At 36.4% G+C, this 17,142-nt stretch overlaps 1 protein-coding gene across 23 annotated transcripts in view; it reads right to left on the reverse strand.

Annotated features, from left to right (window-relative positions):
* ARPP21 (cAMP regulated phosphoprotein 21) overlaps positions 1–17,142 on the reverse strand; it is a 199,114-nt gene that overhangs the window by 113,105 nt on the left and 68,867 nt on the right. The window contains exon 2 of one of the 23 annotated variants that reach the window (XM_054059272.1): positions 15,244–15,367. The exons of 21 other annotated variants lie outside the window; for them this stretch is intronic. The gene's annotated coding sequence lies outside the window, so the exon portion shown is untranslated. Of the gene's footprint in view, positions 1–9,963; positions 10,075–15,243; positions 15,368–17,142 lie in introns of those variants that run through there. One more of the 23 variants, XM_054059273.1, reaches the window with a different exon arrangement.

The raw sequence follows: 17,142 nt of genomic DNA on the forward strand, positions 1-17,142 counted from the left end.
ATATTGTTTCAGTACGAAATGCTGATCAACAACAGTGTAAATGAATCCCTACACAGGGGTCTCAGCAGTGCCGAGGGCAATTAGAGCTACTGCAGAGTCTGGGAGCTGTCTCAGACAGAAGTGGTGGGACTACAGATGTCCGGCACAGTCTAGATAATTAGAACTGTTTGTGGTACGTCACAATATGCATTACACATAATAAAATCTGGAAGAACACACAGCTTACATTAAATTTAACACGAACAATATGCATATTAATATTTTAGTTTAACGCAGAAGTTCTTGAAATGTTTTTTGTTTCTCTGAGTCAAGCTATCCCCACTCTTTCTTCCCTCAAATGCCTTCTCTCTGACTTTTCTATTCTCTCAGGTTACCATAAATTAAATCCATTTTGCTGCACACACAGAAACTGTAGGATCAACTTAACCTATTTCTTTACTCTGTTCCTCCTAAAGCTTAAGGACTTGGCTAGAAAACCCAACCACCACTCGTGCATTTTGAGCATATATGCTTTTGAAGAACTCAGTCTAAGCAGACTGCAGGTAATAAATGACCAGCCAGCTAAGCCATCATGACTCATTCACTAATAACCAGTTGTGCCAAACACAAACCAGTTGAGTCCAAGAAGGGGAAAAAAAATTAAAAGCAAAACACTAAACAAGACAAAAACCCCAATTTTGGACTAACATAGTCTTTGCACAAAACTCTGGGCAGTTTCTCCCAGAGTAAAATTTTGGAATACATAATACTCAGGATACGGATGGCCCACAACTTATGACCAATTGCTTTGCAGTTCTTCCAATATCAGCAGTGGGTGGAGGCACAATTAGAACAAAAAGACCACAGGAAAGACCAAGTATCACTGAGTCTCACAAATGCTTTTCCTGATTTTTTTTTCCTTTCTCAATTTATATAATGGCCCCTATATGTCATCCTGCCATTTCTTGACAAATTAGGTGCATTTTCACTAGCACTTGCTTAATTGGCAAACCCTGAAAGAAAATAATTGCTAACAGCAAAGCAGCATTATGCTGATGAAACTGCACTTAACAACTAGAATTGCCTTAGCAGACACAGACTGCATAACAGCAAAAAGCTTTCACATAAGAATTGAAACGAAAAAAAAAATCTCTTAGAAGTCTCTTTTGATTACTAGAATTAAACATAGTAGCTACTCCTGTTTGTCATAATACCATTTACTGAAACAAAACTGGTCTGCAGATAAAGAAAAGTTCTTCTTTCAAGAAAAATTAAAAAGCTATGAATCTATAAGATTTAAAAAAAAACAGGAAACAAAAACCCCAAACCAACAAAAAAACCCCATGAAATACTATGAAATATTCCACTCCCACATTTAACTTTGTTGCTTGTGAACTGTGCTATTATGCTCCCTATATTCAAAGACAATTGGCATCAAGCTTGTTTTAATGCAAAGTGAGTTGTCCAAGTTCACATTCCAACCAATTTGCATGTAATTCATGTCTCCCCTACCAAAGGTTAGACCCTCTGATGGTTCCTAGTACAAGATTATTTTACGATTTTGAATATATTATTTTATTCATTTATCTTCATCAGTGTAAGAACACTCCTAAAACTTCTTCTTTATTGTGTTTATCATAAAATATACTGGAATACAAATGCTTAGTCAATGGGTTCTTTTGGATGTTAGTAGACATAGGAGAGCAACATCCAGTGAGAACAGTTTACATAGATAAAAATCTCATCAAGTAAGTTCATTTTGCTAGACACCACTATTCTGTCTAAAATCTTGCAAGAAGTGTAGATAAGATTTTGGCAATTCTTAATCAAATTTGAACATGCCCCTGTAGTAACTTTGAATCTCCTAAGAAAGGCTACTTTTTCTTGTCAGATCAACACCCTCCTATTTTCTCATTCTTTGAAGCCCTTCTGAAGAAAAAGAAAATTACGGCAGAGACATTATCTTACCGTCCTCTAATACTACAAAGAAATTATAAACACAATGTATATACCTATATGTTTATATAAAAAAGATACATTTTATGTATCTTTACAAGTTAATATATGCACATTTGCATGCAAATTAAATACATTAATTATCTTTTCATTGGTCCCAGGCAACACAGTTAAGTAGTAAATACAACACATCACAAAAAGAAGCCTTAAGTATGCTGCAGATTGTATTCAATGCTCTATTTGCCATAGTTTCAAAAGGAAGTAGAAATCCTCTTCAAAAGCAGTTATAATACTCGAGAGAAAAGGCAGAAACCCAGGTTTACAAGAGCCAGCAGCGCCAGTTCATAGATTTGCAGCTTTGGCTTCTGAAAAGATCTTGCCAGACACCCTGTGGTTTCTGCATTATGTTTGCCTTTTCCAGTGGGTAATTCCAAGCTCCGTGAGATATCGTGAACAAAAGAAAAAGGCAGAAAAAGTGTTTTGATGTCTCTTTGTGTTTTTCAGGGAAGAAATTATGACATATGTATGAAAGAGCCCTAAATAGTTTTGTTAAAAATGTAACCAGCCACTCCACATCCACATCTAGCCAGAAAGCTTCATGACACATGAACTAATAAAAAAAGAGCAATGAATACAGAGCAGAAACCAAATATTCAAGCCAGCGTCCCCAAGGAATGTGTCCTATTAAATTTAAAAGAGAAATATATATATATTTCATCAAAATATATATCAGAAAAGCAAGAAGATTTTCAGTACTTTAAATCTTATTATACACACTGAAGTTTCCACAGTTCAAATATGATTTTAAGAAAACTTCTGTAATATCCAAAATTGTGTTTACCTGCTGTGAAACAATCTGTCTTACTTGGCACTAGAAGCCACTAACTACATCAATGATCTAAAAATACTGAGACTTAAATTACAGGAGAGAAATGTGGGACTGAAATTCTATAGCCTGTAATATATTTGATTCCCATTGCAGAATGGTCATATCACATTTTTTTCATTGCTGTGCTCAGAGAGTAAAAAAAAAAAAAAATAAAAATGATGATAAAGCACAACACTGAAATGGTAGAAAAAATATATTTTATGAAATTTTAAGAAGAAAAATAGAGGTGGTGGGACTTCACTGACTATGACAAATTGATGTGTATCACAGACAGCTCTATGCTACAGATATTTTAAAGTAAAGACGTACTTCCAGTTTAGGGCCCCAGCCTGGACTTTAAACAAGACTCTTAAACAGGACCTTCATTTAATAGTCTTCGTAAAAAATAAAGCGCTTTCATAAATATTCAGGAAGGTACCTCTAATTTTTCAGAAATTAATGAGTACTTTGGAACTTCAGCTGCCCTAAATTCTTTAACTAAAATGTGACACTGGCTGATTATGAATGTTTTAGTGGTATTCAATCACATAATCCAGTGACTTTTCCTCCCCTTCTAAACATTTATAAAGTCCATGTGGTAATGCAATATTTTTCATCTATTTAATCATATTTTGAGTTGAGGTTGATCTTCCCCTTCCAAGAACTGAAACCATCATTTTGTGTAAAACACAAAGTCTGTTTGGTCAGTACCTTTTAATATGTAACGCTATGCTATTTGAGCCTCAGGATTTATTTTGATACCTTCAAGATTTTCAAAGGCTGATGAAACATGACACACTACCAGAAAAGTCAATAACCACTCCCATCACTGTAAGTCCAGTTACGAAGAAATGCGATACTTCTTGCAAATCACCCTTCCTAATAAAAAATACCTCATCCTTCGCATATTTTATTGTAACACAAAGTGCAATGGCAAAAATTTATGCCCTTGTCTTTTCTTCTGACATTAAAATGTATTTGACCTAGAAATTTCTGCAAAAGACAACAAAAGAAGTAAAACTAGGTTACTGTAGGTTTTGCTACATATTCTATAGGAAAACAAATCACCTTCTGCTCAAATATTGACTGAACCCCTGTATCTACTGTACAATTTGAAATACCGAGAAGAGGGAAAGAGAGGAGAATTGAAATTTCATACAGAGGAATAAAGCAAAGGAACTATTCCACAAACCTCAAATGCTGTACCACCTCAAAACCACATAAAAAAATTACAAAATTTCATTTATAAGTGTTAATTAAAACAGGAAAAAGCAAAACAATCAAATAAAAAAACACACCCCACAAAATACCTATTAAATGTTCTCAATTTCAATATGTGTTTAAAACACCCAGTGATTTGTTATATATAGGTGCCCACACTATAAGCAAGCTTACAGATATTACAAGTTTTAGTAGATACCAGCAGGAGCAAGTGTAAATAGTCACACACTAGGAAAGCTGTTGGAGAATCAATGAACTTTCAATAATGCATAACTTTCAAATAAATCCATATGACTCAGTGACATCCTTCACCACATCAGAGAAATGAAAAAAATCCCAGTCTAAAATATCAGCACTCTTCTTACCACAAAATTTTCTCCTTGTGACTAAATAAGTAAACACGTTAACAGTGTAGGAGTTATTGTAAGATCTTACAACAAACTTAAGGGAAGACTTGAAAAAAAATTTTCAAAAAGTACTCAAAATTAGCTTCAGCTGCTTTATCAAGTTTATGTATTTATCCAAATTACTTCAATGAAAGTAGCTGCATCACTAAGCAACATTCTCTATTTTCTCCTTAAAATTCAGACTTCCATAATGTTAGCTGGATTGCTTTTTGCTGAACAGTATTAACTAGGCTGAAGGTTTTTTCGTTTTGCTATTGCCTAGACTTGAACGTTGCACAGGTGATTTTTCACAGATCTTACAGATAAGCATTGGCTTTTAAATGCACATGCAACGTGTACAGAATAACCCAACAAGTTTCATTTCCTTCCCCTAGAAAATAAAGCTAATAAGACTGTTGCATGCCTCAAAAAATAAAGTATCTAGCAATAAACTGAGTGTTGTAATTTACTTTCAAGTAGGTCCATTGCTGTCATTAATTAGAAAACTTGAGGGCACAGTACAGGCTGTCATCTAAATATCTAAGTAACTTATCTTTAGAAAATTCCTATAATATATGAAGGATCAAGAACATGTCCACCAGCAACTCATTTAAAGGCTCAACTAAACATCACCAGCAAAGCTAGGTTTTTTCCAAGTTGAGGACTGTGCCAGAAAAGCCATGATCCTCAGAAACTCCTGCGTGCATGGAATCTGAACACATTTTAAGCCTATGATCTCATTAAGTGTTACATCTAAGAGATACTTTCTGTGTCAGAGAACAACTACATAAACAAAACCCCACAGAACAGTAATCCTTCTCTCTTCTTTCTGCTTCTCTTCTGAATCTCGGTTCCCCTGAACAAATCTGTTGAGTTAGACAGCCAGTTCATGGAAAACAAACATACAAGTTAGGACCTCCCTGCCAGTATATGATCATAAAAATACTTGGTTTTATCAACATTCCGCCTCATCTTGACATATAAGCAACGAGTCTTGAAGTTGCAGCTGTCAGAGCTACTGTCTCACAACACACCTTCCAATACCAGTGTAACCTTATCAGTAGCTGCAAAGATAATTCCTGTGAAATCATGAAAAGCTGTAGCTGCTTCTCAAATATTTCAGATAATGCCATGCTTTTAAAGCCTAATTTGTCATTTTAACTAGAATTATAAAATGAAATGGATTGCATCCTGTTTGATAAGGGAAATACATTTTAATCTATGTTTACCCAGAATCTTCCACATTTTGACAGGAGCTGCCTGGAGCTACCCTAATGCAGTAAACAAGTCCACCAGCCAAAAGGAGACAGAATCGTGATATGTATGTTTAGGGATAAAGCCAAATCTCTATTAAAACCGTAAAAGTCCTATCAGTATTCTGTTAATCAATGTTAAACTGCAGTTGCTCAAAATGTAGGACAATAAAGACTCTTCAACATTCATTAACCTCTAAGGAAATTCGGACACCAAAATATCACATATCCTTATGAAAACTCCAGCTTCTTATCATAATAAGATACAACTAAATGGGGTTTCTGCATTTCAACTCCAATTATAGCAAATTAAACAAAATCATTGCAAATGCAATGCCCTGCTGTTGATTACAAACTATCCTGCTGCTTCATACAAACTCTTGATTTCAATGGGAGATGTAAGAAGAGGATGATGGTAGAAAGCCTGGGACAAAACAGTACTTTGACACTGAAAATGAAGCTATTTCTCCATCTGAGCAGAAATAATCACCCTTGCATGACCAGTTTCAGGTCGATCTTCCTGTCCCTGTAAATAACAAAAGTAAGTCTTCATTTGGCTGACAGATAAAATATTCAAACATCAGAACCAAATCAAACAGGACAAAGAAAGGATGAGACTGGAAGCAGTCTAAAAGGAGATGACAACAGCCCAGGAGTTCCACCACCGAACTAGTGAACTAAGCAAGGTTTGCTATGCTGTCATAGCACTTTGGTGATGTTAGCTTCAGCAGTCATGATGACTTTACTTCTGTCCAGTTCAGTGGTTTGGCATTCCCAGACATCAACACAATGTAATCTTGGCACGGGAACTGTTAATTGCATTACAGTACAAGAACCAAAAGCTGGCTAGGTTGCAAAATGGTACAACACTTACCAGTCAGCAGAAACAGAAATGGAATCCAAGTATCTCTCTATGTGTGTCTGTAAGCCTAAGTAATATTTCAATCTGTTTTTTCTAAAAACATTATAGAATCATAGAATGGTTTGGGTCTAAAGATCATCTAATTCCAACCACCCTGCCACAAACAGGGGACACTTCCCACTAGATCAGGCTGCTCGAGGCCCCATCCAACCTGGCCTTGGAACACCTCCAGGGATGGGACATCTACAGCTTCCCTGGGCAATCAGTTCCAGTGCCTCACCATTCTCACTGTGAAGAATTTCCTCCTGATGCCTAGTCTAAATCTTCTGCTCTCCTATTTATAGTTATTCCCCCTAGTCATATGACTACAAATCTTTGTAAAAAGTTGCTCTCCAGCTTTCTTATACACCCCCTTCAGTACTGGAAGGTCACTATAAGGTCTCCTTGGAGACTTCTCTTCTCCAGGCTGAAGAACTCCAGCTCTCTCAGCCTGTCCTTGTATTGGAGGTGCACCAGTCATCTCATCATCTTCGTAGCAGCCCATGTATCTTGGAACTTACTGACATGTAATGTGGCCATAACAGGAGCTCACTGCTCTACACTTTTCGTTTTGCTGCATGCTGTTATTTATTTCTTTGTGCATTAGTTTTCATTGCAAAAACATTAAATGAAGGAGAAAGACTGGTTGCTAAGCAGAGTTCACAGGGATAACAAGATGGCATTCACAACCTGATTTTTATCACCGGTGGGCACAAAAAAATTTTACATGCAAAAGGAAAAAAAGGCATTAATGTTACATTTTGAAAGAGATTTTAAAAGACACAGAAGTCAAGAATTTCAAAGTGATGGCTCCCACAGCATGCATTATGTGTTATAAAGAATATTCCATACTGCTATATGCTATGTTTTATGTCTTAATACATATCTGCAATTTAGCCTAGTTACGATTGTTGAGGGAAACATAAGCAGCCATCCTGACAATTTCATTCTCAGCTGCAATGTTGTACTAATGGAGTTTTGGAATTTAATCTTGTTTGTTTCAAAAATTAGGAAGGAAAAGAAAGGAAAAGATACAGGGAAATAAGGCAAGAAAGAAAGAAAAGGAATATTATAATTTCTGTGTTCTGATTATTTGAGTTCATGGCGAATTTGGTATTTCAAAAGAGCTGAGATCACCATGTATTAGGAAAACCCATACTTACACTAGCACACTTAAAACACCATGCAGACAAATCCACTATCCCTTGGATTTATTACTTTGCTACAGCAAATCCAATGTACATTAACACCAGCAGTTATATCCTCTTCATAGTGTTCTCAGCCACGATGCAGCCAGCCAAGAAAAGACCTATGTCTCTCAGTCAAGTTAAAGGCCTTAATATTTTCCATTAATGGGTCATAGTTAGATATTTCTTTTCTCTGGTTGAAGAGAAATTCTTAGGTCAACAATAATATGATACCAAAAATAACACTAAGTGACGAGTGCTGAAGTTGGAGAAATTCAATCTAAAGGAAAGCAAGTTCCCTCTTCCCTTATCGCCACAAGACACAAGGCCTATGGCCCAGCCTAACTTCATAAGCCATACGAAAAGATATTTTCTTGTAACTCTTAGGACATTTACTGCTAAAAGTTGTTTATTTAGTTTGCATGTTTATTGCTTTCCCATCCCCTTTTCATCTTTTCTGTATAGAAAAAAGCCTGCAAGACTGTACAACAGTTCAATCAGCAGGACCTGACCAACCCTTTAAGTATTACTACTACAATTCTGAATACTAATCATTATCATTTCCAGCTTTGGAGATCATTCTCAAAACAAACAAAAAACCCCACAGAACACCACCCCATCCTCTCTCTCCTGCCCTCTCCACCCCCTCCCCCACAAAAACCCAAAACAACCCACCATCTCTTGCCCAAAGAGATTTGAATTTATATGTACATTTTGTCCCCACCCCCCAACTCCAAGTTCACCACCCATCTACACACAGCAGTTATTAAAGACTAGAAAATTCTTGCCACTGGAAGAGTTTTCCTTTTTCTGTTTTCTCCTATGAAAATATCCAAACATACTATTGCCTTCTGGAACTTCAAATTTCAAAGCTAACAAAAGGCTAAGACAGACCTGATTTTCTTTCAGAAATGTCTTTGACGAACAAAGAATATAGGAGTTGACTGCTCTTTTTTCTTTCTCTTCATCTGACTTTTTGCTATCCTTCCCCACATCATTACCACCTTAAACCCACACAAGTTTCAGTTTGCCTCTAGTCTAGCTGGATATCTAAGGAAAGAAAAGGTCTAAGTGTCTTTACATTTGTATATGACTGTGGCCAAAGACGGATGCAAAGGCTGCCAAAGGTAATTGCTAGCACGTTACTTTATGCCTAATATTGCATTTTTTATTATACAACCAAAGTTTGGAATATGAAAGATCAATGGCCTCCTAAAAAGATATTACCTGACAGAACTGCCCAAATGTCAACTGTCAGGTTCAACCAAGGGTCTTTCTCCTTTCTTGGAAACCTTCATTCTCAGAAATATATAGACCTCATAAAATCAAAATATCAATGCACTGAAAGAATATGGGAATACTAAGACAGACTAACCAGACTCCAGCATTCATACTGGTTGCTTGATGACTCAAAATTAAACAATGAGGCAGGACTCATTGAAATGCCAACTGACCGCAAATTGTTCTAGTTATATTGGTCTACCAAAATACAGACCTGTCTAACGTACCTGCTTTGACTAATAAAACTTCTTTTAGGAAACTGACATGTCCTAAAATATTTACCTACCTATCCACAAACATTTACAGAATCAAGCTTCCTTCACTGCAAGTGGTTTGTCACCTATTATGTAACATCTAACAAAGGATAGCCATGACAGAAGACAGGCAATGATGGATCTTTGCGACAATGGATCTTCTCAATGATGGTTTTAAAACCAACAGTGAATGAGCTGCCCAGTGCTTGTAAATATTCTGTCTACCACATGCAATTCTGACCCATACTGCTCAAAGCTTGTGAAACTGAAGTGGCATGATAAGAATCTTCTATACTTATGACAACTGGCCTGATTGTTGGTTATCTTGTCTTCTACTGAAAAATGCTGCATCTCTCATGTTCTGGCTACAGAACATGAGAAGAACGTTATTGTTCTGGAGGCTCTGATATAGTCATTTTCATACTTTGTCTGTTCTAAGAAATGAAGTATCTGACATTTCAGTACATTGCATTATCCATAAATGGGACACATTACATGGCTGCCAGGAAAGAAAGCAGAAAGTAAAGCAAGAGTTTCAAAGGTACTATTACTCCTGTAATTTTCTACGGATCAATTAACTAAGTGCAGGTTCATCAATAGCATAGTAAAGGTACCAATTTGAAGACACATTCTTTAGGAAATGCTTTCTCACTCACTGCCAGGAGAACGTGACTTACCTTCATGAAAAGAATCACTGATGCTACACATGCATCTGCCTCCCATAATCTTGCTTGGCTGCATGAACGTGGGTCTCTGCCTCTATTTCTCCATTTGCTGCCCACCTATGCCTGTTCAATGTAAAGGACCCTTTCTCAGTGTGTGGGACTAAAAAGGAAAAAGTCAAATAAACATTTGATTTTGGCTTCCAGCTCTAGGCACAACTGCAAAATATAACTCTTACAGATATTTTATTAAGGAGGCTAGAATCAGTCTGTTAAAACAATCTGAAAGACTTTTCTCCTCCTCAAAGGGCTTCTCAATACAGAAACTTCTGAAGCGTGAAGTCTCAGACAAAGCAGGGATAATTAAGAGTGGCAGTTCCCATATTTTTGGTTGGTACCATCACTGGCATTGTAACAATTAATAGGCTACTCCCTGGAGAAATACAAAACACTTGGCTGTCCAAGGATCATTCATAGAGCATTATAAGATGGCATGCATACCGCTGGTAGTGCACACACTACTGGAAGACCTCCTCCAGAGAATGTTCTTTATTACCAGATTCCTTACTATTACCCTCTGTACTGTAAGAAAGTGTTTAAGTTCCGGATAGCCACTTTTTGGGGGTTGCCAAGGGTTCACATGCAATAGGAGAAACTGTTTTCAATTTCAGTGGAAGTAATTTTCTCAATATAGGAACATTTAATATCTTGTAACAATCAATTCAAATATCAGACTGCACTGACTTCTTGCCACAGCAGAATTAGCAGTGTTTCAGCTGAAGTTGTGATTGGCAAAGCTACTGTTCCAAACTTCTACTGAAATCAAAGCTCTTCTCATTTAAGCCCAAATATTAAATGGTTTGGATAAGCGACCTGACAAAACTAACCAAAATATGGCAAAGTATTTAAAGAACTTTTTTAAATTTTCTGAAAACAAAAATGTCTGCCTAATTTTCTTTTACATCTACTTCTTCAGTTATAATAATATCTGATGAAAAAGGTTTGTTGACTATGTTAAATATTTATATTAGTCGAAGTATGTGAACCAGTACTGCACAAAACCAAATTTCATATCGCAGGCAATTCAGATAGGGGAAAAAAAAATTAAATAGTAATATGGAGCCTAATGTCTGAAGGGATAATCTAAGTACATTAAATTTACTTCTCTTTCAAGAGACATAATATAAAACTTCTTTCAATGGTCTTCAATTCCTCTGCCAAGCACTGCTCTGAGTATGTTCCAAACTGAAAATTACCTCCCAGGAGAGTATGTCAGGTTGGAGCTTTCTTTCACTGTTTCTGAGTTTGTTACTGTATAATAGATTAATGGTTCCAGATGTGAACTGGGGACAGTGAAAAGGTTTGAAACTGCCTGAGTTTTCTCTTCTTAGTCCTTCAGGAGATTCTACAGGAACCAAAGGGAGTCAATTTGCGTTTCATCTATGGACTGTCTCTTGGGTAAGCCTGATCTCACCAATGTACAATAGAACTCAGACCTCTTTCTCTCCCAAAACGCATATTTATAGACACTTCTTACTGCCCCAGTTTGGTGAAATTGCCCGATATTTATATGATATTTCAGAGCCTTTGATTATCTTCAGAAAATAAAATTAAAAAAAAAAAAAACAGAAGAAGCTGATTAGCGCCTCTCTTTTTAAATTAAAAGTGTTATTACAGTACTGATATTTTTGTCTTCTTTTTCTGGCAAACACCGTATTATACATGTATGTTATTGGTGTATACTTGTGATTTTTAAGAACAAGAAATGCTGTTAGTTTACTTGGTTAAATTTAACCTAAACCTAATCATTTGTATTCCTTTCTTTGATCTTAGCTCTATTTTACTGCTCATGACCACAGTGAATGCAAATTGCATTTAAGTACAGCTCAGCACTGTGTATACATATGTGTGTATGTATACAGGTAACCTGTGCATGAGTAAAATCAAGGCAATATAAGTCACTGAACGATGACTGCAGTTGTATCTATTTTCACATGGTTCTGTGAAAGCTAATGTCAGCTAAGTATCATCCTGCTGGGGACAAACAGTCCTGTAGCCACTGACACATACACATAATTTAACACTAAAACATTCACAACTGTTTTAACAGCTCAGACCTATGTTTTTTGCAGCATTAAATCCTAGAGAATTGCATACGCGGGCTAAGTAGTGACACATATGGCAGACAATTTATGCTTCTGACTCAGTCTGTGTATAAACTTACTGAATGGAAGCGAACTTTTAATTGCTCAGACAATGGATATACATTCTCATCAGACCAAACAAACACAACAGTCTGTAACTCAATCTATACTTCTCCATAGTAGGAAAACGCTGTCTTCCAGCTCTACTGGCTGATAGAAAAGGTTTTATCATATGACCTTACCTTTCAAGGAGTAAATAATGTTGAATGTATTTATATTTTACTGCTGCCACAGCCTTATTTTATTATCAAATTCTGGCTTTAGACTTTACGCTTCTAGCTATATGTTTTTTTCAAAATTTAAAATGCATTACGTGTTTTCAACAGCATAAGAAACTATTAAAGAAGTGAGCAAAGACAGGGAAGCTGTTCTTGCACAGACAGGGAACACAGAATAGGCCTAGCGGTGTGCCCTGGTTCACAGCGGCGTGGGAAATGGGTGATCTCGTGATATCAGAAATAAAAATTCAAATGAACTCAAGGACAGAGAAGCAGAAGAAGAGTAAGACTGGCTAGAGCTAGCTGAGCTAGCTGCTGTAGCAGAAAATTGTACAATTTCCAGCAGTAAGAGAAAACTTGGAGACAAGAGAGGCACAATGCTTCAGGGCAGATGGAAAAGAAAAAGGACAACTCCTGTTTTAAATTAAACCTTTCTTTTATACTGAGAACAAAATTGGTAAAGCAAGTAACACACTTGTCCTAGACACTTATCCATGGCTGGTAGCTACTTGGACAAGCAAGGAAACAAGGCATACACAAAGAAGGCTACCTGCTGCCAACAGCCCAACAGTCAAAATTATTCCTTAAAATGAGCCTACAACAGCACTAAAAAGAGTGTAAAAATGCCTAAAATTAATGGTGTGGAGCAGTTATACAAGAACTGGTAAGTGTTTTAATAAAAAGAAAGCAAAATTGTATTTTTATCCAAATGCCACCGATTTAAGCAGCACCTAGGTGTGCGAGCCAGTGACAAGGAGAACTCGTTATCTCTGCACACAAACTTCAGTCATGTCCAGGCCACATTCTGGAATGAAACTGTGATACCATACAAGTCAGTGGAAGTTTTAAAGGTAAGAGTCAGGACCTCTCACACAAACAGAGCCCGGCAAACCAGATGTCTGCTTTTAAATCACTTCTGTATGCCAGCCTCCAGAAAAACCCTGTCAAGTGAGAAATAATAGATTCTAATGCTAAGTAAAAGTCTCAAGACAGAAATTCAAGCTCATACAGAGAGATAAACGGCAATTAAATTCTTATGTATACCTACACAATCATTACAATATCATACAGTTTCACCACACACATTAAAAGGCTGTTAAGAAAAATATTTCTATCCTAATAATAAAACATAGATAAGCAAAAGATTAATTGTAAATATTTTTTAAAATATCCCAAAGTATATACAAATACATCTTTCTTAAGAAAAACAGTCTTTTTGAAATATTGAATAGAACTTAGCATAGGGACTTACAAATAATTGTTTGCTATTAAATATGTTTTATGAAAGTGACAATAAAGGCATAAGAAAGGAATTCACATGCTTATAACAAAACAGGTGATGTCTACCTTGTAACTTTTCCAAAAGCTTCCCCCTCAAAACGTTTTGTCTATTAAACTTTGACCTGCAAAATAAATACCCACCTACTTAAGTGAAAGCTGTGTGCACATTTAAAACTGTCATTTGTGGATGCATTCTTTTTTACTTGTACATATCAACAGTTTAAAGAAAACAAACAAACAACATAACCACAAACACACGGTTGGAAAAAACTATCCTGACAAAGGCTAATCTGGATACATGCTACACATGAGCACATATTTCTAGACTTAGAATATAAAATAAACCAACCGAAAGGAACCTATAAATTCTTTCAAGCCTTGTCTCAGGTACTAAAACTTGAAAATTTTAACATAGTTGTGACTTTTGTTGTTTTTAACATATGGTGACGTTTTACTCTTCAAATTGTTTATCTTGTGCCTATTCAAATTCTTCTGCTAAAACTACCAGAAACATGTTATCACATGATTTGTCTGGAAAAGAATCACTAAATAGAGGCAGTAATATCCAAAAGTGACAGCAGAGTACAACAGCAGCAACAGGAAAAATGAATGGTTTTGTATTTGCTGTGGACTGAAGAACTACACGCAAATAATAACGGCATCCTAGCTAACTTGTTGAAGGTACCATAACTTAATTTTGTCTGCCAATATTCACACAACAGAAGCAAACTGCATACTCCTACAGTGCCTCTTTATTATAAAATATTCCAAAATATCACTATCTCTAATTAAAGAGAAAAATCATTGAATTGAAGCACAAAAATTAGTATTTCCTTCCAGATGAGGCCACTGAGGAATACAGAGGTTAAATCAGTAACAAAGTTGGTCAAAACAAGAGCTAGAAGGGTAACCAGCATCACGTTCCCAGAGCACATGGCCATCATTCTCCGGCATCTCCCACTCTGCAGTGCTCCCTCAAAACTCAGAGGGAGACTCTTTTGGTGGTGGGTAATGAATGTGTGTGTATAAAAAGGACACACTAACGTAACTGAAAAATATATTTAAATATATTTTGTGCCTATACACGAAGGTATAGAACATGTAACAAAAAAACTGGAAGTTCAGCATTTGTAACAGTAGTAAGGACAATCAGTAAAGACCTTCCATGCTTCGTTTGTATGACGTCCTGAAGCAAATTATGATTAATTGCAGCCTCTGGATCAAACTCTTTCAGGAGCTACTACTACTCCTCCTCCTACAAGATAATAGGTAGGAAAGTGAAAGAGTGAGAGAAATGCTTTTCTTTATGCAAAATTCTGTCTACATAATCCATTTTGTTACAAAATTAATTAGACCAAAATAGCACTTGCAAGTAATTTATAATAATGGCTCAGATTCATTTCCTAGGAGAAATGAACTACGAAAGAAGCAGCATGCAAGCTTGCATCATAACAGCAACAACAGATGGGGAAAAGCAGGTAGTCATATCAGCATCTGAGTACTAAGGTGATGGCTATTTAGTTATTTACAACAAATGCAGTATTCAAAGTATTCTTCATATTTCTTCTACTAGAATGATTAACAGTACTTACTTTTCAAACAGTCATTTCATATTTCAGTTACACAAGAGGTGCATTTCTCTGGGTTATCTTGAGGCTGGAGTATATCAGCTGTACACCCACTGAAGTCCTCTATACAGTATCTGAACAAGGCAATCTGTAAGGACAATCATCCTAATTTCACTTCAAGTCTGCTTTCATTACCTGAGTTAGAATTTGCTTCTGGTGTTTTCCAAAGCCTTTCCAGGAATATTCATTTATACCACGGGTTTTACCCTTACTGTCTACCACGTAGTACAACTGCCAACATATTGTACAGACATACTTCAGATCACCACAGAGTGTCTGGACAGCTTACTTTTCACTGGGGAGTGCAAATGATGCTGCAAGAGCATTTTTTGTTTAAAAACAATTCCTTCTGTTTTGTTTTCTTCCTCACTCCACAAATGAATCTTTGTTAAAATTTAAGTTTCACACTGATGAGACATGGTGGGCTGCCTATTCTCCTTCCTGGGGTACATCCATGCTTCTTAAAGACGAGCACAGGGAAGGGAAATTCAGTGCTAAAGAGTATATTAGCAAGAAAAAAATAATTAAAAAATAAGAACAATAGGGATTTCTATTGCTTAAACACCTTTTTCCAAGTTACTGTCTCATGGTAGACCATTCCTCTCTTGAAAACGTTTCGTGTTACTTGCAAACAACACACCTATTTACCTGTCTTTGCTTTTCGGAAAATGCATTTTTTGGGAAAATTGTTTTTCATGAGGATATTGGTGTAGCATACAGTTCGCCAACTGATACTATCTGTAGCATTTGAATTTGTAGCTATTCCCACTGTCAGAAAGGCCCCCTTTTAAGACATAAATATTTTTACAAGCCTTCACTTGAAAAGAATAACCCCAAATTATCCAAATAACCTCAGCCAGCCATTTGAAAGCACTGAAAATCTGTTTCCTTCGTGAAAAATAAACAAAACTGTCATCATATTTCACTGTCTGCACCACAAAATACTCTTTAAAAGGCAGTAGCCCTGTTTTTCTGTTAGTGAATAAGCAAATGCATCTTCTCTCTTGGCAGACTGGTTAGCCAATTTATAAAAGCGTCTCCTTTTGTTTCCTGAAGTAAACCTGCATTTTATGACTACCATAGCAATTGCCTACACCCTGTGCAGGGCAGAGGGGAACAGGTCTCCACTGGCCCATTACCACTGCTTGACTTTTTACCAATACACACACTTCACAGCCAGGCATCAGTGGAAGTATTTCTCCTCATGTACTCTTATTCATGCTAGCAGCGTTAGCCAAGTGTCATCATCCTTCTTGTAAGCTTGGGGGCGGTTTTTGGCTGGTTGTTTTTATCCCCCCACATCTTTTTTTTTTTACTAGAATGTCAGAAAATAAAAAAAAGTTTTCACCAATAAAGTTTTAAAGTTTCTTTTCATTTAGTTGACATTAGTGAGCAGAAGAGTGTGGATTGTCAAGCCTGCATTTTGCATCTACAGTCATTGTGGTGGGCCAAAGAACACAAAGCAACATTACCTTTATAGCCGCTTCCCTTACCACATAACAGGATTTCACCTGTTCCATTGTCTGAATTTAGCAGAAAGCTGAGAACAAGTGTTTCATCATCTATCTCCCAAATGCCATTTAGTTGTTCCACTATCCACTACAATGTAAAGGCACTTTTGCCACAGACCAGTAATACAGACACTTGGGAAACATTTCAACATAGTTTTACTCAGAAATACAAATGTTGTATCATAAGTTCATGTACATTCACATACTTTAAGGACTCTTTTTGGAAGGATCTTCTAGCCATACCTGCTACAAAACCAGAAACCAGCTACACATTTCTCGGAGTTGCAGCAATAGGGTTGCATGGACTAACATTTCCATGTCTTTATTTGCAAAGATTAATATTAGGGAATTA

This window comes from Cuculus canorus, chromosome 2 (genome assembly GCF_017976375.1).
Source record: "Cuculus canorus isolate bCucCan1 chromosome 2, bCucCan1.pri, whole genome shotgun sequence".
Classification (NCBI taxonomy): domain Eukaryota; kingdom Metazoa; phylum Chordata; class Aves; order Cuculiformes; family Cuculidae; genus Cuculus; species Cuculus canorus.